The 25,285-nt window shown below is 39.7% G+C and overlaps 1 protein-coding gene and 1 pseudogene across 2 annotated transcripts in view; both read left to right on the plus strand.

The window, feature by feature from the left end:
• PARM1 (prostate androgen-regulated mucin-like protein 1) overlaps window positions 1–25,285 on the plus strand; it is a 134,018-nt gene that overhangs the window by 39,705 nt on the left and 69,028 nt on the right. The window lies entirely within an intron of this gene.
• On the plus strand, window positions 14,837–15,196 carry LOC103110642 (cytochrome c oxidase assembly factor 5-like; annotated as a pseudogene).

Here is a 25,285-nt window from a genome sequence, read left to right on the forward strand (position 1 = left end):
GAAATTTAAGGGCAAACCAACCATACTTTATTTATAGAAGTTGATCCCATTTCTGTTTCTCTATTTCATCTCCTAGAAAGCAGAGGGAAATAACTCTGAATATATCAGAAGAATTAGACATTGAACTTGACTTTCCCCCAAATGCTATGAATAAAATTAGAGCATTTGTCTCAAGAAAAATTAAGGGAAAGAACATTGCATCATTTGGAAATCAGATTACTTAAGTATCATGTCTCAATAATTAAATTTGTGCAGGTCAGGAAACAGGAAAGTTGATTTATTCTGGTGTTATGCCTCACTCTTTATGTGGGTGCTTCAAGACTTGTGGGTTACTTGAACTCTATATCATCTCAACTTCAGATGAGACTTGAACATCACACTCTGACTATTTGTCAGTGTACATCACAAAAGAAAAGGGAGGGGGGAATTATATCAGCATGAGGTGAAACAACTGAATTTATTGTGAACTCAGCTCTTTACCTCCTCATGTAGTCCTGCTGACAGACTGCAGGGAGAAAAGATAATTTGGCATTAATTGTTCTTTGTGCTTCCTTGTGCCAGTTGGCAGTCATTTTTACCCCCAGGACAAAAGAAATAACTTTTAGTTTTAATCATTTACTTGTTTTTTTCTTTTTCAAAGACAGCAGAATTTCTACTATTTGGCCAGGAAGGTTGCACAGCAGTAGAGCACAGATTTGGAAATGTGAGGTCCTGAGTTCAGTATCTGGCACTGCATGTGGTAGAGTAATCTGTATTGCTGTGGTTCTCTCTCTTTCTCTCTCTCCTCCCCCTCTCCCCCCTCTCTCAAAATAAATCTTAAAAAAAAAAACCTTAAAAATACATGCTATAGTATCTCTGTATGGAATCTAACCAAGTTTAAGTTGAGGAAATCATAAAACTTGTACCTTACAAATATGAAGAAGTTTGTAGGATTATGGGTTTCTATTTATTCTGAGAGTAGTGGTGCTTTCTGATCTTCACAAAGTTCTGTAATGAACTGAGCATATCTTTAACTATATATATAATATATATAATATATATATATCCCATATGAGAACACATCAGCTAGAGACTCAGGATAAAACCTGGATGTTGGTGGTTATCTCACCTGGTTCTGACATGTAAATCAGGATCGGAAAACCCATTTGTAAAGATATTTGTTTTAAAAAAGAAAAGTGTTCAAAACAAGACAATAGTAGATTATGTGGTAGTTTGCTAAAACTGTTCATGTTCAATTAAGCAGAAATAACCTTACAGGGAGAGCCATAGACTCAGCTGAGTACAGGCCCTAGTAACTCATATCTGGCTGCCAAGTCTGTCTCTGCCAGTAGAGCTTGTCAAGATATGCCATGGTACATGTGCAAAGGGCTTCTCCTAGTGACCAGGGAGAGGGTGGGGAAAAGAAGCTCTTTTCCTCCTGCTGGCCAACGTACCCCAGGGGAGCCAAGTCCAGGAGACCTGGTCTTCTACCAGTGCTCCACTGCCCCTTTCAGATGTTATAGAGCTCCAAAAGGGTTTGCAGGCATGCGGAGGGAAAGCACAAACCTAGACAACAACTTAACAGTGGACAGAATTCAAGTGCAGATAGTGGAGGACCATACACAGAAGGTTGTATTATCCAGGTTTCTCTATGCAAACATGAACGCTAAAGGAGTGGCTACTTCATCTCCTTCAGAGATCACACAGTGGTCCTCCAGTGCCAAAGTAGCATGCAAAGGGCAAAGCAGCTCGAATTTTACCACAGCAGTAAAATTCTCTTCTTGCTTGAGAAAACAGTGTCTCAGGAGAAATGATGCGTATTCTCTACCAACTGGGCTGAGAGTATTTTCTTTATTCATGAACCAAGCAGGGAACTCAGAGAAAACAAAGGTCAGGAGACTAGGCAGTGGCGTGATGGAACCCAATACATGGTGAGACACCTTTGGTCCTCTTCCAGCGGGCAGTCTGGCTGTCATTTCTCTTTGGCTGCTTCTCAATGCCCATGTCAGCTTCAGATCTGATCTCAATAATACTGGGAAACAAAACACCATACTGCCTCCTGGTTTCTCTCAAGGCAGTTCACAGCCAGATCTGTCTAAGGGCTCTGTGTATGTGTGTAGCTACACCTCCTTGCTTACAGTGCCAGAGTTAGAATGTGCCGAACTAAAGAAAGTTTATCTTCCTGTCAGGAATTGGAAGTTATGCCTTCTTAAACTAAATGTAGAAATGACAGAATGTGGACAAACATTCACAATACTCTGAAGAACCCCAGGCACCATCCAGATAAGACATCCCCAACAGCTATCTCTATTGTCTAACTCTTCAAAATCATATTATGCCTGACTAGAAGAAGCACAGCAGGGCTAACAATCCTTTTTTTGTGACCTTGTCCCTATCCTTCAACCTTGAGGAGTCTTAGGGCTGGCGACCTGGGACCAGAGAGTTCACATGTCAGCCACCAGAGCATTTAGTGAGGAGCATAGCAAGCTTCCACTATTGTCATATGGTTGTCATGAAGGACTCTGAGCATGCTGGCTAGTTCACTAGTGTACTTTATGGACAGCTTTCTTAGTGACCCATGGAATAAAGCTGTGTCTGCTTGTTGCTACTTTTCAGGCCTGATGACATCCAATCATATTTTTGCACTGGGTTTGCTCATCTGGAAGTGAAGCTCTTGGGCTAGATGAGCACTGAGGTTTTGAGTTCTGCTTTGCTGAACTGTCCCTTTGGTACCTCCCTCCTCTGGTGGGCCTCATAAGGAGTTGGTGAGAATTTCTGATGACTTACTTCAGTTCTAATTTTCTGCTGGCCTATTCTAGACTCTTCTTTACAGAAGAAAGTCTTAGAGATTTCTAAGGAGTCTGTGGTGTATTGGAGCATATTCTTCCTGTAGCACTGAGTAGCAGACATGTCATATTCCTGGAGAAACCAGAGGACAATTACATGCACTATGACTTTGTGTCATAAATACTTCTTTGTGTACACAGAGCTTCTTGAGGTCACGGGTAGTGGGAGCCTACCTGGGGCATGAGAGTGTGAACAGGGATGTTAACTGCATGTGTGTCCTCAGCTGAGCAGGGCAGAAGTGGAGATCCCTGGGTTGAGGCAGGGGCTCTGTGCTGTCCATACTTCCTTCCTGAGACAGTATAGACAAATAGGGGAGACATGGCTTTGGGGTTTCCCTATACATGCAGGATCTTGTTCCACTGTGAGGGTCTCTGTTTTTGGCTTAAGCATTGGATTTATTTTCTGCTTTTCACAGTGTGACTGAAAAATCCTGTGACAGTAATTCCCTTTCAACTATATCGTTCACCTCATTTTGAAACTTCTCTGTTCTTCCTTTTAGAATCTTTGCATATAGAGCTGTGTGTTCATATTTTCCATAACAATAAGATAACTTCAGAAGGGAGAACAAATCTAAGTTAAAATCTGCCCTAAACCTTTGCCTTTTAAAACATACACAGTGGAAACTGAATGTTCTCAAAATTGCAGCTCTTCAGAGTATTATGAGAATACTGACATTCTGCTGTAAATAGCTTCTTGGAATCAAGAGTTATATTTGGGGGCTTGTCTTTTATTTTAACATAACACTCTTGTAAAATCTCTTCTGGTAAACACTCAAAGTAGTACTCCACAATTTCTAATTCTGATCACAGATAGCCTAAATAAACAATGTGGATTCAACCTGAATCTATTGAGAGGTGATATTCTGTGCGGTCTGTATAATTTTTAAGTGTTAACTCTTTACTCTAACACCAAGTTAGAGGTTGCTAGAAATGAAAGAAAGTGTGAGGGCTGGGCAGTAGCACAGTGGGTTAAGCACACTTGACTTGAAGCTCAGGAACCAGTGTAAACATCCGGTTTGAGCCTCAGTTCCCTACCTGCAGGGGGCTCAATTCACAAGCAGTGAAGCAGGTCTGCAGGTGTCTTTCTCTCCCCTTCTCGATTTCTCTCTGTCCTATCCAACAATAATAACAAAAAAGGCAAAAAAATGGGAAAAATGGCCTTTGGGCGCAGTGTATTTGTAGTGCAGGCATTGAATCCCAGTGATAACCCTGGAGGCAAAACAAATAAAATAAAATGAAAGAGGGTGAAAGAGTAGTAGGTAAGTCAGGTCAAAAGGGTCAGTTATATGGTGAAAGATAGAATTGGGCCTTTCGTGATGAAGCTAATAAAGTACATACAGATATTGATCTGCAATGAAGTGCCCATGAAACATATTCTTACAATGTAATGTTACTTCAATAAAAAATAATTTTAAAAGATCAGTCCTTGATAATGTAATTCTGATGATGCTTCCATATTTTTAGATACTGCAGGGACATACAAATGGACATTTTTTTGCATAGGAAAACATCCAAGCATGTTTGGAATATATATTATATAATGGTACTATCTAATGGAAATGGTATGAACTCTTCTTTCAGACAGGTTACGGTTGGAACCTTGACTCTGCCCCTTACCTGTGATGTACTTTTCATTTCTCTGAACCTCGTCTTCCTTCTTGTAAATAAGAAGATAATAAAAGCTGATTGTGTTACTCTGAAGATCAAGCAAAATAGTACATGAATGAATCAACTGTAATCCCCATCCATACGCCAGACCTTTACAATTGACTTCTTCTTCCCCATTTCTACTCTCCTTTTAGAAGCTTGTTAACTATTTTTGTATGTGTGGTTTGAGTTTTCATTTTGCATTTTTGTTTCTCAACCAGGAAAGTGTAACACCTGGATGCTTTCATAGTAGTACATACAGTTTGCACATAAACTTGCAAGAGAAGTTAGAAAAGCCTATTATTCAGAGAATGCTGTAGAATATATGTGGAATATGAAATGTTTTCTCAATAAGTGTAAAAATATCAGCAGACTTGTAAATAACTCTGAAAAGGGCAATTAACCCAGACTGTGAAATGCTTTTGTTTCCCCTTTAGAGAGTATAGAAGCATGAAAACAGCCGAACAGATTCTCTCCCAGTGTTCCATCACAGTCTAGGGATAGAATTGGGGGCATTGTCGTTTCTAGAAATCCCAGAAGGTCAGATCTCCTCTGCATCTGAGTGATAAAAGGGAGTGAAATTGAAGGCCAAATTCTTCCCTGATGCTCTCAATAACCTCAGCTTCTCCTCCTGGGTACTCTTGCTGTGGCTCAATCTTCCAGTTAGCCATTAAGTCAGCCATTCTTCTTTTTTTTTTTTCATTTATTTATTTATTTATAAAAAGGAAACACTGACAAAACCATAGGATAAGAGGGGTGTAACTCCACACAATCCCCACCACCAGAACTCTGTATCCTATCCCCTCCCCTGATAGCTTTCCTATTCTTTATCCATCTGGGAGTATGGACCCAAGGTCATTGTGGGATGCAAAAGGTGGAAGGTCTGGCTTCTGTAATTGCTTCCCCACTGAACATGGACATTGACAGGTTGATCCATACTCCCAGCCTGCCTCTCTCTCTTTCCCTAGTGGGGCAGGGCTCTGGGGAAGCAGAGCTCCAGGACACATTGGTGGTATTGTCTGTCCAGGGAAGTTTGGTTGGCATCATGGTAGCATCTGGAACCTGGTGGCTGAAAAGAGAGTTAACATATAAAGCCAAACAAGTTGTTGGCTAATCATGAACCTAAAAAAAAAGTTCATATGAAGAGTTGGGAGATCTTCATTTTATAGATAACTAGTAGGCCCATATTTTAGTTCTATTCCAAAGGGCTTGTGACTATACTAGTTTTTTGTTTGTTTGTTTGTTTTCCCCCTGAACCTGAAATCTGATTTGCAGGTGGGTCCAAGTTATTGTCTGGGGAGATGATGTCATGGCTGGAAAAATAACCAGAAAACTGGATCAGAGAGTAGCTCCCTAATATAGGAAAGTGGTATAAATATTGTTGACTGTAAACCCCATTGATTTGATCTGATCTGGGGCCCATATTCAGCTTAAGAGCCTATGTGATCTCTGCATCCCTGTAGATCTGAGCTCAAATTCTGTGGTCATGAATAGGAAGATTCCAAGCTGCTCCAATTTCTGGACCCATCTTCCTCAGGTGGAGCATAGAGTATGTTGTCCATCCTCCCTTCAGAGGATGGAACATTTTCTACCGTTGTTGATCCAAGTTGAGGGCAAGGTACTATGGGGGCCCACAAAGGGGTCTATTGTGTTGTTTCTGATAGAGATGACTGGTAATATTGGGAAGAGGGATTTATTCAAGGTCTAGGCCCATCATGTCTGTTTGGGAATCTCAGAACTCCCCAACTAGTGCCCCCAAAGTCAGCTGTTATTTCCAGTGTAGAAAACCAGTGCTGTATCCATGCAACAGAGGCTGTCCTCCCCTATCCTAACACTAGTTCTTCTTTTTTAAAAAAATATTTTTTTATTTGTTATTTGTTATTAATAGTTTGTTATAAGTTACTGACACAAGTTCTTTAGGGCTAGGTTGTCTAGGGGAAATATCCCTCAGGCGTCAGGACCTTCAAACCAGTTGCTAGTTCCCCTCCAGATGAAGCAAACAATCTGTTGAGCCATTGGGAACAGTTAAATAGCATCCAGGAGAAAACTTGCCTATGTTTTCCGATTCCTGTATTTATGGCAATGTGGTTCAGCTCAATCTAGCTCAAGACAGATGGACTCATACAAGATTCTCACTAGTCATACTACCCTGCCAGAATGTTTGGATCTTCTCCCTCTAATCTGATTTACTAGCACAGAATGTGGAAGTGATTGCAAACACAGATGAGAAAGGTGAAGGTGAGACAAACTTTACTGTGATCTTTTATTTTTATTTATTTTTATTTTAATGAGAGAAAGAGATAGAAAGAGATCAGCTCTAGCTTATTGTATTGTGGAGGACTGAACCTGGAACTTTGAAGCTTCAGGTTTGAAAATATTTTTACATAACCATTATACTATCTCTCCCACCTTTATTGTCATCTCTGTCTAAAAGATAGACAATCACTAATTCAAAGGGACATATGCACCTCTATGTTCATAGCTATATTTTTCAGAATAGCCAGAGTAGAAGCAGCCAAAATGCCCATCAACAGATAACTGAATAAAGAAAGTTATGGGATATATACTTTATCCTATAGAATACTACTCTTCAATAAAAAAGATGACATTATGTCCTTTGGGAAAAAGTGGATAGAAATAGAAGTGGGGGCCAGGTGGTGGCATACCTGGTTACGTGCACACACTACAGCGCACAAGAACCCAGTTCAAGCCCTGGCCCCACCTTCAGGGGGAAAGCTTCACAAATGGTGAAGCAGTGCTGCAAGTGTCTCTCTGTCTCTGTCTCCCCCTCCCCTCTCAATTTCTGTCTCTATTCAATAATGAATAAATAAATTTAAAAAATAAAACCTTACCAAAAATAACTTTTTTAAAAAAAGAAGGAACTGGAGGTGGTTTTGCTTAGTGAAATAAGTAAAAAGATGAGACAACTACCAGATAGTTTCACTCATATGTGGCATCTAGAGAGCTGAAATACATGACTTCAGGGGGAAAAGACAGAAAGGAAGGAAGGAAGGTAGGAAAGAAAGAAAGAAAGAAAGAAAGAAAGAAAGAAAGAAAGAAAGGGAGAGAGAAAGAAAAAAAGAAAGAAAGAAAGAAAGAAAGAAGGAAAGAAAAAAATGTCTCTAAGTCTTTTTTTAAATTTTTTAAAATTATTTTTTAATTTAAGAAAGGATTAATTAACAAAACCATAGGGTAGAAGGGGTACAACTCCACACAATTCCCACCACCCAATCTCCATATCCCACCCCCTCCCCTGATAGCTTTCCCATTCTCTATCCCTCTGGGAGCATGGACCCAGGGTCATTGTGGGTTGCAGAAGGTGGAAGGTCTGGCTTCTGTAACTGCTTCCCCGCTGAACATGGACGTTGACTGGTCGGTCCATACTCCCAGTCTGCCTCTCTCTTTCCCTAGTAGGGTGGGTCTCTGGGGAAGTGGAGCTCCAGGACACATTGGTGGGGTCTTCAGTCCAGGGAAGCCTGGCCAGCATCCTGATGGCATCTGGAACCTGGTGACTGAAAAGAGAGTTAACATACAAAGCCAAACAAATTGTTGAGCAATCATGGACCCAAAGCTTGGAATAGTGGAGAGGAAGTGGTAGGGAGGTACTCACTGCAAACTCTAGTGTACTTCTGCTTTCAGGTATATATTTTGCAGTAGTTTATGGATACGTGTGAACATATGCTTTCTCTCACAGAAACTGGTGTATATCTAGGTTTTGTTAGAAAGTGAACCACATGAGATGAAATTAGGGTATACTATGAAAGGAAAGGTCTCGGGAGTCGGGCTGTAGTGCAGCGGGTTAAGCGCAGGTGGCGCAAAGCACAAGGACCGGCATAAGGATCCCGGTTCGAACCCCGGCTCCCCACTTGCAGGGGAGTCGCTTCACAGGCGGTGAAGCAGGTCTGCAGGTGTCTATCTTTCTCTCCTCCTCTCTGTCTTCCCCTCCTCTCTCCATTTCTCTCTGTCCTATCCAACAACGACAACAACAATAACTACAACAATAAAACAATAAGGGCAACAAAAGGGAATAAATAAATAAAATAAATATTAAAAAAAAAAGAAAGGAAAGGTCTCACCGGAGTAATGAAGCTGAAGGGTTGTCATTCCACACGTGAAGTCTCTGGACACAGTCTGAAGTGAAGCATGTTGAGGTGGCAATCGTTGCATTGGTTAGGTTGTGATTGGCAGATGCAATATTATTTGGTATGGATTGGGAGAGGCATACGGGAAAGTGGGCCCTATCCAAGGGTTCCAGGACTGGGGGAAGTAGGGGCTCTATAGTGGAGATGTGAGGTTCCTGCTGTCTTAGGGTTCAAAAAGACAATCGATAGTTAATGTTATCATCACATTATTTGGTAATTGGGTTAACTTTGAAAAGTCCTTTTGTTAGGGTTTGCTGTACAGCACCCAGTATCTTGTATATAGCGGTGCTATTGGATGCTTCTGAGCTACTTGGTCTAGGCTTTTGAGAGAGTCTGCATATCAAAGACACAGCCTATATATTAAAAAGATTCAGTTTGTGTTTTGAAAAACTTTGAGACATACAATTGATTTTCCCCCTCTCATATTGATTAACTACTGATTTATATGTCTGCATTTTGCTAGGAGTGTACATAAACACCATTCCTACCACCAAAAGACTGTGACCCATCCCTCCCACCCACTCCCACCCCCCACTGGCTCAGGAAGCTGCATGTCTACCCCTCACCACAGGGTTTTTACTTTGATGCCCTACTTACAATTTGGTCAGGTCCTGCTTTTAGTTTCCCTTTCAGGTCTTCTTAGTCAACTTCTGTTGATGAGTGGGATCATCCCATACTCATCTTTATCTTTCTGACTTAGCTCACTTAACATAATTCCTTCTAGCTCTGTCCAAGATGGGTCAGAGAAGGAAGGTGGGTTCATTGTTCTTGATAGCTGCATAGTATTCCATTGTGTATATATACCACAGCTTTCTCAGCCACTCATCTGTTGCTGGGCACCTGGGTTGCTTCCAGGTTTTAGCTATTATGAATTGTGCTGCTATGAACATAGGAGTACACACCTCTTTTTGGTTGGGTGTTATGGAGTCCTTGGGGTATAACCCCAGGAGAGGAATTACTGGATCATATGGAAGGTCCATGTCTAGCCTTCTGAGAGTTTTCCAGACTGCTCTCCACAGAGGCTGTACCAATTTACATTCCCACCAGCAATGTAAAAGGGTTCCTCTGTCCCCACAACCTCTCCATTATTTGTTGCTGCTGTCCTTTTTGATGTATGCCATTCTTACAGGAGGGAGGTGGTACCTTAGTGTTATCTTAATTTGCATTTCTCTGACAATCAGTGACCTAGAGCAGTTTTTCATGTTTGTTAGCCTTTTGGATCTCCTCTGTAGTGAATGTTTTGTTCATATCCTCTGCCCATTTTTGGATGGGGTCATTTGCTTTTTTGGTGCTAAGTTTGCTGAGCTCTTTATATATTTTGGTGATTAGTTTCTTGTCTGATGTATGGCATGTGAAGATCTTCTCCCATTCTGTGAGGGGTCTCTTTGTTTGTTTAATAGTTTCTTTGGCTGTGCAGAAGCTTTTCAATTTGATGTAGTCCCATTGGTTTGTTTCTGCTTTAGTCTTCCTTGCAATTGGGTTTGATTCATCAAAGATGTCCTTGAGGTGTATGTGGGAAAGTGTTTTACCAATGTTTTCCTCTAAGTATTTGATTGTTTCTGGTCTGACATCTAGGTCTTTGATCCATTTGGAGTTGATTTTTTTTCTAGTGAGATAAAGTGGTTCAATTTCATTCTTCTGCATGTTACAACCCAGTTTTCCCAGCACCATTGATTGAAGAGAGCCTCCTTTTTCCATTTAATCCTTTGGGCCCCCTTATCAAAGATTAGATGTCCATAGGTGTGGGGATTTATTTCTGGGCTTTCAGTTCTGTTCCACTGGTCTGTGTGCCTATTTTTGTTCCAGTACCATGCTGTTTTGATGATGATGGCTTTATAATATAGTTTAAGGTCTGGGAGTGTGATGCCGCCATTTCTGTTTCTTTTCCTCAAGAAGGTTTTGGCAATTCTAGGTGTTTGTCTCTAAGTCTTTATAAGAACTTTGGTGGTGATCTTTTATTTTGGGAAGGTGGCAATGTGGGGACACCACAGAACTTTGTTGGTAGGTGTCTCGTGAAACTGTATTCTGTAATCTTACAATCTTGTAATTCACTGTTAATCGTAAATATAAAAAATGAAAAATTCAAGTCAAATTTGGACATTGAAAGGACAACTTTCAGGAAGAGGCAGTGCCCCCCTTTCCACCACTTTACTACTGCCCATCACTGTGCTGCTGAAAACCCAGTGCCACAGTTGCTCACCCTCTAGAGACAATTTTTTATTTATCTTCTCCATCCACCCTGACCCCCTAGCCCTTGAATGTCAATGCAAAGGTAGATCTTAACATTGAGTTTTTAAAAGATTGCATCCTCTATTAAATGTATCAAATTCTTATGTATCATTTTTAAAAAGCATCTTTACTTTAGCTTCAGTTAAATTAACCCTAATTAAGCAACTAGATAATGCAGAAATAAGAGTTTTGAATTTCTTAGTCATGCTAGATTATTATTCTGTTTTGATTTCTGAAGAGTGAACCTTTGAGTGTATGAACCTCAAACCAGATGTGGTTCATTGATCTCAGTTTCCTATTTCTTTCTACCTTGTGAGTTTGGGGGTAATTAAAAGATACTAGCATGTATGTGAATATAAAGGAAAGAATATCCCTTACCAGGTTTGCCATTTCCCAGACATTTTAGAACCATCTACATACCAGAGAAATTTATTAATGCTAATCTTGAGTCACCTTTGACTCCATTCATTCTATTAATTAGACAAATGTGGTTAAGAGAGATGAGTAAATCAGTGGTTTTCCATCCTCTGTATAATCAAGTTTCCTATAATAGCTTCGGAATGGTTTTCTTTTTAACAGAAAATTAGCTTTGTGTTATTATGCTAGCAGGACATATGTATTACAGAAAATTAGAAAACTCAAGACAAGCAAGGCTTTGTTGTCATGATTGGTTTTCATATTGCAGTATCTTCTTCCAGAGCCACTTAAAGAGCACCACCATTCAACCTTAATGTCTAAGGATATTTTTCAAATAAAGTCAAAGATGCTTGGGGTCAAGATCTGAAGCTCCACTATTGATCAATGTGATCTCACTTCAGAAGTTGTCGTCCTTCGTTTCCAGAGTAACTTCCAGAAGCACTTTCTTTAGAAACATTTTATGAAAAAGTTAGTCATTATAAAATAAAAGCTTCTGGGAATGACTGGAGAGATTTAACATCCCCAACCCAACCCCTGGCAATGGATAATTTTAGTAAAGTGTTAAGATTTTGATTCCAATAAAATATTTCTAAAGTAGTTTCCCCCAGTTATAGCCAAGGCACACAAAGCTTAGTTCTAATTCTTTTTATACTGAAAATTATTACCACACCCCACCCCCAAGTCAATCAACTCACTATTCAGAGGATTCTGTTCCGAGGCTCCAAAGGGGTGCTTGCTTGTCATATGCATTGCTCTCTACTTGTACCATTAACAATTTAATAGGTAGGGGAAAAGTCAGATCTCCACAGTTCTAGAAGAATAAACAACAAACTGCAGGACCAGGACAGGCTAATCTAGACCATTAATGTATCCTGCCCTTCACCTGCTATGAGATTATTTAAAAAATACATTTAGTTATACATTTATTCTAGCAAGTGAGAGGAAAAGCTCTACCATAAGGTAATGTCAAGGTTTAAGCTTGCTGCTTCTGGGGCTTCAGACATGCAAGTTATTGTTCTAATGGGCTTAACTCTCTCCCTGGCCCTAATAGGAAATTCTTTGTAGAGTGTGCCCCTATTCACTGATTCAGCCTAGTGGTGGCTCTTCTTATTTTCAAGTTGATAAACTTAGAAAACTAATATGCAATGGAGCCCATATGATTTCTAAAGCCTAAGATATTTCATCTCAGGCACCTACAGAAAAAGTTTGCCATCTCCTGTGATGGAAGACAGACAGGGAGAACAAAATTCCCTGAAAGGTCTAGAGGACATTAATAAGGAAGCAGGAAAGCTGGCTGGCTTGTTTGCTTTTCAAAACCCCATAATTGCTTAAAGTAGGCAATGAGATTCCATACATAAGAGTGTAACTATTTTTATTTGCAGCACAACAGAGAGCTGGAACATCACATGACAGTATTGTTCCTCCACCATTAAATCCCTCGGGATGGGATGAGATGGGATGAGATGGGCCAGATGGTCCCTTCCAAGGCAGCTGAGCAGCCAGGGGCACACACCTTTTATAGCTCACAGCAGACTCTCCCTGGGGAGCCTGTAGTCATATGGTAGCCACTCTGTGTCACTTTGATCTACTGAATTGCTTACAACGTAACTAGCTATAGAAATGGCTCAGTGTCAAAAAACCATTAGAAGTTGAAAGTTGACACCTTCAGCAACAAAGTGTATTGATACTTTGGCCCATGGCACATTGCTTTTTAGTATAGTGAACTGTCCCTTGTAGCCTCACCATAATTCTGTGAAGTTGATACTTCTGTTGTCCCATTTTATAGATGAAGAAGCTAATGCTTAGAGAAGGAAAATTATCATGTCCAATGTCAAAAATGATCTATCCAAGGTTTCATGACTCTTCACTGGTGGCTTTTCTCTAATCTATCTAAATGTAGAGCTTATACGACATATAACTGCTTCATTTCATTCACCAAGAAGCCAAAAACCACTAGGACACGACTTAAAATTATTCCTGAAAAGGTAATAATTGCTTTCACTTTTTCCATAATAACAATAATGCTGAGAGATGATATTTTCTGCAGTGCATAGGCTCTGTGATGTGTAACCCATTTGAAGATTCACATATGTGTAGCTGCCAGCAAAAGTTTGTCCAAAACTTTCCTAATAAAAATGGATTTGCCTAAATTTTACCTTTCCCTGTTGTAAAGTTTTCCTTTGCAGTGTGAAAAGCAGATTTAATTATCCTTCTTTAGCTAATGTTCAGACTACCTAATTACACTAAAATCATTAATTGCAGAATTATGAACAGCAGCCCACAATAAAATATTTCCTCTTAATTTAGCTAGGCTCATCAAGTAAATTAAGTCCTCGGTATCTTTTTCCAAACCCTTTCTACTATTCTTTCTGCATTACCACAAAAAAGAGGCCAATATTTTTGTACAGTGTAAAAGTAAGTACAAAAACATGTTGTGTATGTGCATAGAAAACTAAGACAAGCAATAGGAGAGGTTGTTGGAAAGGGAGTAGAACATCTGCACACAAATTTAAGTGGCATACCTAGACAGGTCTGACAAAGTAGAGATGAAGGAGGTAGGGCTGTTGTGTTTGACTTCCAGCTTGCAAACTATTAATAAAATCCCTGAATTCTTGAAGCAAAGGCATAAGGGGCTAGTGAAAGAAATTGCTTCAAAGACAGGAAGTTCACACATGTCTCAGGCAAGACCAGGAAATCTCTTCTTTAGGAAACCAGATGACTCTGCTCTCTAGAGACATGAAGTCCCTCCCTCTCTTCTGTTGCTCCAGGGCAACACAGCCATGTGTCACTGTCATTTGTTCAGTGGTGGCTGCATTGTGATGATGGTACCAGCAGACTAAATCGTATAGCCTATGTGCATAGTAGGCTCTGCCATCAATATCAGGCTTGTGTTGTTTCATTCTATAACATACACATGTCAAAACTGCCTCATAATGCAGTTCACAGAATGTGGCCCCATTGTTAAGCAGATCCAAGATGCACTGCCAGAATCACTTCTCCACTCTGTCATTGCCACTAATCTCTCTTTGCCAAAGATTTCTTGACTATAAATGTTTCCATTTAGCTGAGTACTGTGAGAACTAAATGAGATAGCATACATTACAGACCAAAGGCCCAATGAAAATGTTAGTTCTAATGGCCTGCCTAGTGTCTCAGTCCTAAGTATAGCTTCTTAGAGTTCTAATAGGTTCAGTTTGGATCAAATGTGTTCTGTAGTAGCAGTTGCAGGACCAGTGTTTGGATGTGACCAAATATACAGTTATAAACAAGAGATAAATAAGTGTTCTAGTAGTCCTATCTATATGCAGCAACTGTAGGCCATTATACAAAGAAAGGTATGTGTCAGTTAACCCCAATTTAAGTATAATATAAAAAATCCGGAAGTAAAAATTATTTGTTAAAATTACTTTCAAATTTGAAATGATAGCTACACCACTGAATGTTTTCTTTGTGTATTAGAAATTAAATTACTTGAGGCATTATTGAGCCAGAGTGTGTTAACATCAGCAGATGAAATTCTGTTTAAAAGTTGTCATTTGAGTTTCCGGTTTCTCGATTCCACCGAGTTGCTAGTACAGAACGAGACCGAAGCTATTGTGCTGCAAACAGGTGGTGCTGCCGTGGGCGGGAGGTGCTGTCATGCCCCATTATTACGAGGACAAGCCAGAGGAAGTCACGTGTGTGGGTGTGAAGGAGGATCTGGGCATATGTCTGCTGCAGTCAGCCTGTGGGCTCCAAGAAGGAAAATCTCCCCAACAATGTTTAAAGGAAGGACACTGCAAAGCTTTGAAATACTCATTTTTTTAATGTAAAAGATTAATATTGGATGCCAGATCAAGATTCAGAGGAAGAAAAGGATACTGAGCCAGTTATGTTGAAATCAAGACAAAATCTACAAAGAGATTTCTGTGGTTATTAAAACAGAAGCCAGAAAACATCATTAAAAAAAAACAGTTGTCATTCAATGATTAATTTTGTGGGTTTGGTTTGTTTGACCACCAGGGTTCTGGCTGTAACTTGGTGCCTGTACTACTTTACCATTTCCAGTGGTGATGGCCACTTGATGATGATGTTGATGATGATGATGATGATGATGATGATGATAGTCATAGAGAGAGACACCTGCAGCACTACTTTACAGCTTGAGGTGTAGACCAGGTGCATGGTCTGTTCTGTTCTGAAATGGACAGAAGTCAAGTACAAAGGAACAAGTCAGCATCTACTTCTTCTAGAGTTATTAAATACCCTTTGTCCTTTGAATTATTTGAGACAGCCAGATTTTGAGTATAGAATTTATAATTGAATTACATGTATTTCATTAATTCAGAAAAGAATACATTTCTATTCCATTCAGCATTTACTGCATGCCATTCAAGTTTCTATACTAGGTTCCCTGAATGAAGTTTGAAGGAGAAAATGTGGTCTGTCTCCTTGGAAGTCTCACTATAGGAGTGGCATGCCCATACTCCTATGAGAGATATCCATGTATACATTGAACACACACTGCTATGTATGAGATCATCAGGTGTACAGTAAACAGAGTCACACTTATGAGCAACATGGAGAGGTATATGCACTGTTCTTATTCACATGACATTGGAAGAAATAGCCATGTATGTAATCAACATGTTCACACTCTAAGAGAAGGCCATTTCACAGTTAACTCTGGCTTGGAACCTTATACATTATGTTGCTCAGTCATCTTTTATTGAATGAATGATATAATCTGCATCAAGGCATGATAAAAAATGTTAGTAGGCAAGCATAAATGTTATTAAAGTATGAAGAAACTCATCCATATATCAATAAATACAACTTGTGTGTCAGATATTGTTCTAGTATAAGCATGTAGTTATCCTGACATTGAGCAAATGACATGAAGGCGTTGGCATATGTGCTGGACTTTAAAATTTAGACTTATAGAGTTAAACAAGTGTATTGGCTCAAGAGAACTCCAAGAGAAGATAGAAACACAGTTTGGCAAGAGATGACAAGTGTGGGGTGAGGCATAATGGAGAAGATTACAAAGGCAATGGAAGCCAAAATTACAGAGAAGAGAGTCTTTAGTGCCAGAGGATCAATTTGGACTTAGTTGATTAGACAGTGGAGAGAGAAATCACATAAAAAGAAATTTTGTCTGGAAATTGAGTGAGGTGAGTTGGTTATACTGGAGACTGCCCCATAGTGGGTAAGGTCTTTCAACAGGAGAGTGTTTTTAAGAAGGTAGACAAACAATGAATATGTGAACTCTCAGAGAGTTAGAATTCACAACATATAATGTAATATTAAACCAGAAAACAAATCAGGTGAGTACAATTAATGACCCAGGTACCAAAGATAATTCCTGAGCTTTGAGTTCACCTAAATTGAATACTGGAAACTCCCTGCAATGAGACTAAGAACTAGGGGAATGACAGGGGAAATGAGAAGTTGGAATTGGGATGTGCTGGACTTGAGACTAAACAAAGTGTTGTGTGGACACTAATGTACATTGTCAGTGCCTTTAATATAATCAAGCAAAACTGTAACATGTCCTGAAGGGATTGAGTCTAACCTATGAGACAGTAGTAATTTCATTGATATATTCATCTACAAAACCAGTTTTTCCAGCTGAGCAGGAAGAATTTTGTAGCCACAGTACAAACAAGGTGCTCCCCAGAACACTGTTGGCCTCATAACAATACAGATCTAGCCAGAGATGAAATGTAGATATGCAGGAACAGTCCCCTAGACAGCAAATGAACCTCAGGTTTTGTGAGTGATCCAAGAGACAGAGATTTAGTGCCACCCAGGGAAAGCCTTGGAAAGTTGTAAGTCACCACCAGTTGAGTTGGGAAGACTTAAATATCAGAGCATAGAATGGGAGCTTAAGATCAGAAGATGGGGAGATAGCCAAAATAATGGGTGTCAAACAAGAATAGTAATTAGGATAATTGGGCTAATTTGGCTAGGTGGCAGTTTTCTGCCTCTGTTCACTTTTTAGATATTTGGCACCTAAATTTCAGTTTGAGGCCCTCCGGTCTTAGAAAGTTGCCACTAAGTATTTGACAAAAATAATGACTGAAGCCATCAGATTTCATGACATTTTAAAGGGAAGCTGTTATAATTAGAAAGAATTAAAAATGGAAAGGCAGAGATAAGAGAAGGATCAAAAAGATATACTAGTATGGAAGCAAATGGAAGACACTTCACAACCAGCCCTTCTAAGAGAAAGTGTAAAAGTACATATATTTTATAAATAAAATACTTATACATATTTTATATAAAACTTATGTTATTGTCATATATTTTGTATATTTTTTTACAATATGTGCACATTGCTGTTGCACATAGGTGCAAATAAAATCAGATGATTGAGTTCTGCCCTCCAGGAGCATTTTCCCACAACTGATATATGAAAATAAAAGGGGCTCCCCACCTGCAGGGGGGTCACTTCACAAGCAGTGAAGCAAGTCTGCAGGTGTCTTTCCGCCTCTCTGTCTTCCTGTCCTCTCTCGATTTCTCTCTGTTCTATCCAACAACAACAACAATAATAACAACTATAAACAACAAGGGCAGCAAAAGGAAAAAAATGGCCTCCAGGAGCAGTGGATTCATAGTGTGGGCACTGAGCCCCAGAAATAACCCTGGAGGCAAAAAAAAATAACACTTTGTGATTCCATCTCACTGTTGTGAAAGTAGGCTACATTAATAAAACAAATGAAGATAAGTGCTGGAGAGGGGAGCTCTACTACTCTGCTGGTGGGAATGCAAACTGGTACAACCATTATGCAGAACAGTATGGAGAATCCTTAAACAAATACAAATGGAAATGCCATATGACCCAACAATCCCAAGAGGACATGTCCTGGGATAAAACTATAAAAGGAAAAGAGCTTAGAAGAGATGTTTTTAAAGCACCAAGTTAAAGAACGTTTATAATCTTAAATTCAGGATCTGGAGAAGCTTGAAAAATATAGAAGGGGGTAATATCATTAAAAATATCTTGAAGATTCAGCTGGAAATCATATGCAGAGTAAAATGGGGCAAGAAAATAGTAAGTTGGGTTGTTTGTTTAGGCTATCATTATGGGGTAGAAATGTCAATACAATACCAAACATATTCCAGAGTGGTATTTAATATACACTGAGTACTTTTGTGCCTGACACTTTTCCAAATTATTTTATATACTGACTTAATTTGCTATGTATCAAATGAGATGTGTATTATTATTTTCTCTAGTCTACATTTGAGAAAAGCAAGATGTTAAGAGATTCAGTAACTTACCCTTGGTCACAGGGTAATGAAAAGCAGAGTCAGGGTTTGAACACAGCCATCAGGTTCAAGAGTTTGTAGACTCTGCCTCAAGTATTCTCTGTAGGTCCAAATGTATTCACTATGTGTAGGTCCTATGATGGTCTTGAGAATGCTGTTAAAGTTGCTCAGTCCAGGAGACAGCCTGAGCTCCCTCCCTTTATCTTCTATGGCTACTAATTTTGTTCAGGATGGTCAGTTCATTGCTTTTTCCAGCTTTAAACTTCCAGCCTCCAAATTGTTCTTCTCACCACTTGCCCTCATCATTTCCAGATGCAAAAATCAGATGGTGTCACCACTCAGTTCAGAATCACTGGGGTAAAGTCCTATGTGCCTTAGAAGGCTTTGCATGATCATTTCTGTAGCTTTGCCTCTAGCTCTTCCCCATTTTGCATTCTAGGTTTCAGACGTAAGACTTCATGCTCTCTCATTTCTGGGATTTTGTATGTAATGCGCTTTCAATTCAAATTGCTGATCTCTGCTACTGGGTATATGGCTCGGTGGGTAGAGCTCAGCTCTGGTGTGCAGAAGTACACAGGTTGGGTCCTTCGCATTACATATGGTAAACTGCTGCTCTAGCAGACTGGGAGTATGGACCCACCAGTCAACGTCCATGTTCAGTGGGGAAGCAATTACAGAAGCCAGACCTTCCACCCTCTGCAACCCACAATGACCCTGGGTCCATGCTCCCAGAGGGATAGAGAGTGGGAAAGCAATCAGGAGAGGGGGTGGGATATGGAGATTGGGTGGTGGGAATTGTGTGGAGTTGTACCCCTCCTACCCTATGGTTTTGTTAATTTATCCTTTCTTAAATAAAAAAAAATTGCTGCTCTAATATCTTCCTTCTTTCCCCTTTCATATAAAATACATATATAAATCTTTAAAGCATTGTTCTCTCTACTTTCCAACCTTCCTCTATCTTTTCCCTAGAGCTAAGTCCTGGTCATCCTTGACATACAGTCAGAGGTCACTTCCCTCATGAAAGCCTAACTCTTTGACCCACAACTGCCTTGGTCCTCCTCTAGTAGCTTAGACACCACATTCTTCCACCACCTGACTACACAGCACTTCAATAACTGGTTCTCTTTTCTGAATATTAAGTTCTATAAGGGCAGTGGCCTTGTTCACTATTTTATTCCCAACACTTAATATGGAGCTTAGTACATGATAAAAACTAAATATCTTTTTGATTGTAACTTAAAAAATGATTTTGACAAATTTGCTTCTATTAAATCTAACTAGTGTTGTTAACACCATCAAGGGTACATTTAGGAGAGTGACTGTGAAAATGATTGGCTTAGATTGGTTGGTGCCTGTTGAATTTGGTGATAAAATACTATCCAAGGGGGAAAAACCTCTCTCTGTGCAGCTGCAGTGATGGAATCAGGACTCATTTATGAAACTGGAGAGACAGACTTGCTATTTCCTGGAGATTTTGTGCCTTTTCTTTAATGGAATATTGTTTTCTTATTTATTTTTCACTATTGTTTACCTGAATTTACATTGGCTTTATTATACTGAAACAAAAATCAAAATTATTTATAGGCATATGTAAATAATCATACATTGAAAGAAGAATTAATTTTCTCTGTGTGGTTCAGAGGGTTTGCTTGTACCTTTTCTTATCCTGTTGTTATTTGAAAGTGAAAGGTTGAATTTCAGAGAGAGAAAGAAGTTGAAGCTGAAATGCTCTTGATTCAATTACACAGAAAATAGAAATGCTATGTCTGATCTTGCAGAGAATAAATTTGACTTTTCTAGATATCATTATTTGATAAGGACATCTTAAAAGGTAGATTTTTCTGCCTGAAGACCTGTGAATGCAATTACATTCCCATAACCTTACTAAGCCAAAGGATCTGTGCTTTAGTCTACATCGGACCTGGCCAACAGTTGATAAATGCTTTTAGGGTGAGATGACAATCTGTCATATTAAAGCAGCCACCAAGTTTGAGGGAAAGTGTGTTAATCGTCTGGCTGGCGGGTAGCCCCTACCCCAAGCCATATAGTGTCTCTCCCATGGCCTAAAGAATGACCCACCCAATTCTTTCTGGCTAGCTATATGAAGGATTTATATATTTGACTGAGAATAAAATGTTCTTTCTTTTAGATGGAACATTAGAAGGTAAGGTGTGTGGAACTTAAGATTTCACCACAATGCAAACAAACCGCTTCCCTTAATAGCCTCCATATATGTAGGAGCAAGAGTCTCCTTTAAAAATGAGCAGAAGATTACTAGAACAGTTAGCCATATCTGTTCCAGCTTTGCCTCTTATGAGCTGTGCCACATTAGATGAGTGAATCTAAAAAGTGTTCCATAGATAGATAAACCGGTAGAAATGCAATGAAATATTCATTTCTGAAAAACACTGAATTTTTCATTTGCCACAATATGATGACCCCGAGAGACATTCTATTAAGGGAGATAAGTCAGATACAGAAAGAAATAAACTACACAAATTCACTTATATATAGAATATAAAATTATTGATGGCAAAAGTAGAATGATGGTTTCCAGGGGTGAGGGGTAGAGGAAATACTGGTCAAAGTGTACAAACTTGAAGTCATGAAGGGTGAATAAGTCTAGAGACCTGATGTACACTATCATGTCTATAATGAATACTAGAAACTCACTAAGAGTAGGTTTCTGGTGCTCTCACCACACACACACACACACACACACACACACACACACACACAGTGTATGTGTACACAAGGTCACATGACAGCTATCTAATGACACTATCTTTATTGAGTTTACTATGACAGTCATTTCACCACATATGTATATCAAGTCATCATACTTACACCTTAACTAGATATAATTGAGTTAAAAATGAACCAAGAAAGACTTGGATAAAAGGAAGGTTGGTGACAATAATAAAGGAAATCAGAGGAGCTGGTTTGATGGTGGAAGGTAGTCTCACTGTTAGACTCACTGACTGAGTGCCAAGGCACTCGGAGGTAGAGGACTGGAGGAGAGGATGCAGGGCTGGGGTTCAAGACCCAGAATCACTGTTAAAGTTAAGCTGCAAGGTAGATCAGCTCTACCTTAAATTCTGCATGTGTGCATACAGGGTGTCACTGTGTAGTTGTCAGAGGGAATAGAGGAATGTACTAAAGAAGTGGTTCCCAAAGCATAAAATGGGCACAGTGAGTTTATAAATATGTTTTCTCCTAATCAGCCACACTTAGAAATTTATTCTAAATCAGTATACCAAAAGCAAAATTATTTTTTGGTTGAACTATCAGTGGAGCCATTTTTTTATTATTAATATATACAGCTTCAGCATTTCACCCGACTTAGCTCACATCACCAAACCCTGTGCTTCCAGATTGATGTGTTTAATAGCATCTGTCAGCTGTGGCTGCAGAGTAGCATTTTAATGGATCCCAAAATTTTCATCAGAATATGCTGTGCTCCAATAACAATGCCAGTGGCGCCTCCCTGGTTAGTGTTGCTGACATTTCCCTGAGTGGAGTTGTTCCTGCCATGGACATTTAAAATATACTGAGGACAATAGCAGCTGAAGGCTGGATAACTAATGAAACCCTGAAGATGATTTGTATGTGACTGTGTGTACCCAAGTGGTGATTTATGCTGTTTTAAACTGAAATATAAAGTCTATGGATAAGGAGAGCAAGCTGCTCCTTTCTTCATTGGTGAATGTGTTAGCAAACAAGGGCATAGAGTCTGTATTTTTAGGCAGGTTAAAAACCAGAAAGCTCCCTTACACTGGCTACAAATTACAAAAAATCAGTCACATTAAATAAGGGCTCACCGTGGAGTTTCTTCAGGGAGTACCTCCCCCCCATCACTTAAAATAGTTAATTAAAATATTTTGCCCACAAGATTTCTTACATAAAGTATGATTTCTGATATTAATTTTTTTCATTATGAGGAACGTTTTATTTTTTAGTTTTCTTTTTTAAATTTGTATTTATAAAATGGAAATATTGACAAGACCATAGGATTTGAGGGGTACAATTCCATACAATTCCTACCACCAGAGCTCCATATTCCATCCCCTCCCTTGATAGCTTTTCTGTTCCTTATCCTTTTGGGAGTATGAACCCAGGATCATTCTGGGGTACAGAAGGTGGAAGGCCTGGCTTCTGTAATTGCTTCTCTGCTGAACATGGACATTGGCAGTTCAATCCATACTCCCAACCTGTCTCTGTCTTCCCTGGTGGGGCAGAGCTCTGGAGAGGTGGGGCTCCAGGACACATTGGTACAGTTGTCTGCCCAGGGAAGTCAGGTTGGCATCATAGTATCGTCTGGAACCTGGTGGCTAAAAAAGAGTTAAGATATAAAGCAGAACAAATTGTTGACTAATCATGAACCTAAAGACAAGAATATTGCTGATGAAGATTTGGGGTCTCCATTTTTGAAGCACAGCGCTGAGGATATCTTGGGAAGGAAAGGGTTACTCAGCAGGGAAAATGGATCTCAAAGAGGAGAAGCAGATTGACTGAGGAGTATAGCCTCTAACACCCACAGGAAATATATAAACTTCAGGATCCTAAATTCTGCCTTAGTAGCCCCAGCCCAGAACACTCAGAGGAGTATCAACCTATCAGAAACAAAGTTTATCAGATTCCAGCATCTGTGCCCAAATACTGTAAGTTGTTAAACTTGTAGCTTAGAAAGCAACTGAAAAGGCACTCAGAGGGCTAATGGACAAAAATTATAGCAGACATCTTATTTTCATTAGTTACTTTATAAATTACCTTATACTTACTATAAGGTAAGGTGCCTTTTACTTACTAGTTTATCTGTTTTAGTCCATTCAGGTTATTATGATGAAAAAGTCCACAGATTAGGTAGCTTATGAATAGCACAGTTATTTCTCAAAGTTCTGGAGGCTGGAGCTAGAAGATTCAGACATCAGTATGGCTGCAGTTTAGTGAAAAAGCTTCTCCTTGGCTCAAAGACAACACCTTGTCTCAATGTCCTTGTCTGGTGGAAGGGGCAGGGCAGTTCAGTAGGATCTCTTTTATGAGCGAACTAGTCCCAGTAATGTAGTTTCATTCTTATGGTCTAATCACTCTTCAGGTGCCTTGCCCCCTTTTAATATCATCACACTGGGGGATGAAATTTCAGCAGATGAATTTGAAGAAAGGGGACACACATTCAGACCTTGACACCAGCCTTACAACACATTTGACAAAATGGGTGACTGTGTAGAGAGAAGGTGGTAGAGACAGAAACACAAGGGCAGGTATACAGAAGGTATTAAGCATTAGCATACATGATGGGAAAATAGAGCCAGATTGTAGTGGTCTGTGACAAGAGTACATAAGATAGAAAATGAATGTATAACCCTTCCAGTACACCTTCCTTCATATTGCTAAGACCCCCAGGTGCCCTGGCCATAGCAGACACTTACTATCTATGTATTGAATTGGACCTAAACAAACACAAGTTTAATCTACTTTTTTTTAATTTCTTGATTTGACGATTAATGGTTTACAGTCAACAGTAAGATACAGTAGTTTGCACATGCATAACATTTCTTAGTTTTCCACATAACAATTCAACCCCTACTAGGTCCTCCTCTGCCATCATGTTCCAGGACCTGAACACTGCCACTCTCACCCCAGAGTCTTTCACTTTGGTGCAATATAATCTGCTTTTTGAAGTGAGCTGATAAGTGATGCTTAAAATGCTAAAGTAGGGAATGGGTGGTGGCTTAAGTGGTAGAGTTCAAGCACCTGGGTTCAAGTTCCCAGTCTCCAGCTGCAAGGGGGAGCCTTCATGATAAGTGGAGCAGTGCTACAGATATCTCTCTCCCTATTTCTGTCTCACTCTTTATCAGAGAAAAATGGCTACTGGTTATGGTGGAGTCATGCAGGCACCAAGCTCCAGTGATAATCCTGGTGGCAAAAGAAAAAAAAAGTTGAAGTTATAACAGATAGGGGGCCAAGTGGTGATGTACCCGGTTAAGTGCACATAGTACTAAGTACAATGACCCTCACAAGGATCTAGGTTAGAGCTCTGGCTCCCCACCTGCAGGGTGACGCTTCACAAGTGGCAAAGCAGGTCTGCAGGTGTCTATCTTTCTCTCTCCCTTTCTGTCCCCCTCTCCTCTCTAAATTTCTGTCTGTCCTATCCAATAAAATCAATAAGTGAAAGAAAAAATTGGCCATCAGTAGCAGTGGATTCGTAGTGCCAGCACTGAGCCCTAGCGATAACCCTGGAAGGGGGAAAAAAAAGTAATAAAAGATGTCAATTAAGTGAGTAGGTTCTTGCTTATACCTCAGAGCACTGAAAGAGGCAGGACAGCTTGTCTAAAGCATAACAAGATACAACTCCCTTGTTATTGTGGAATATTCTTTCCTCTGCTTCCCTGGCCAACTGATCACTCAGCCTCATGCATGTCCTATCAGGACTTGTGGAAAAGCTGCCCTTAGAAGGTTCTGAAACTTTAGCTTCACATAATGGACAAACACAAATTACATTTCGCCCCCCACCCCCATTCTGATGTGGTGGTACATGTGTGTGAGGCAACTCAGCATGCATAGACAACAGCATAGTGAACAACTTCAGTAATACTGTCCATTGCCTCACTGAAGGCACTACTACATCCTGAGACTCATGGCTGGTACTATGAGGAATAGCGGTCTTCCTCTTTTGGTCCCTGACAAGTATCTTTGGGGACTCATTGCAGAATAAAGGAGGTAAAGGCATTTGGATTCAGGTTACAGTTAGAGGTCAACATGTTACCCTAA

The sequence above is a fragment of the Erinaceus europaeus genome, chromosome 3 (genome assembly GCF_950295315.1).
Source record: "Erinaceus europaeus chromosome 3, mEriEur2.1, whole genome shotgun sequence".
Classification (NCBI taxonomy): domain Eukaryota; kingdom Metazoa; phylum Chordata; class Mammalia; order Eulipotyphla; family Erinaceidae; genus Erinaceus; species Erinaceus europaeus.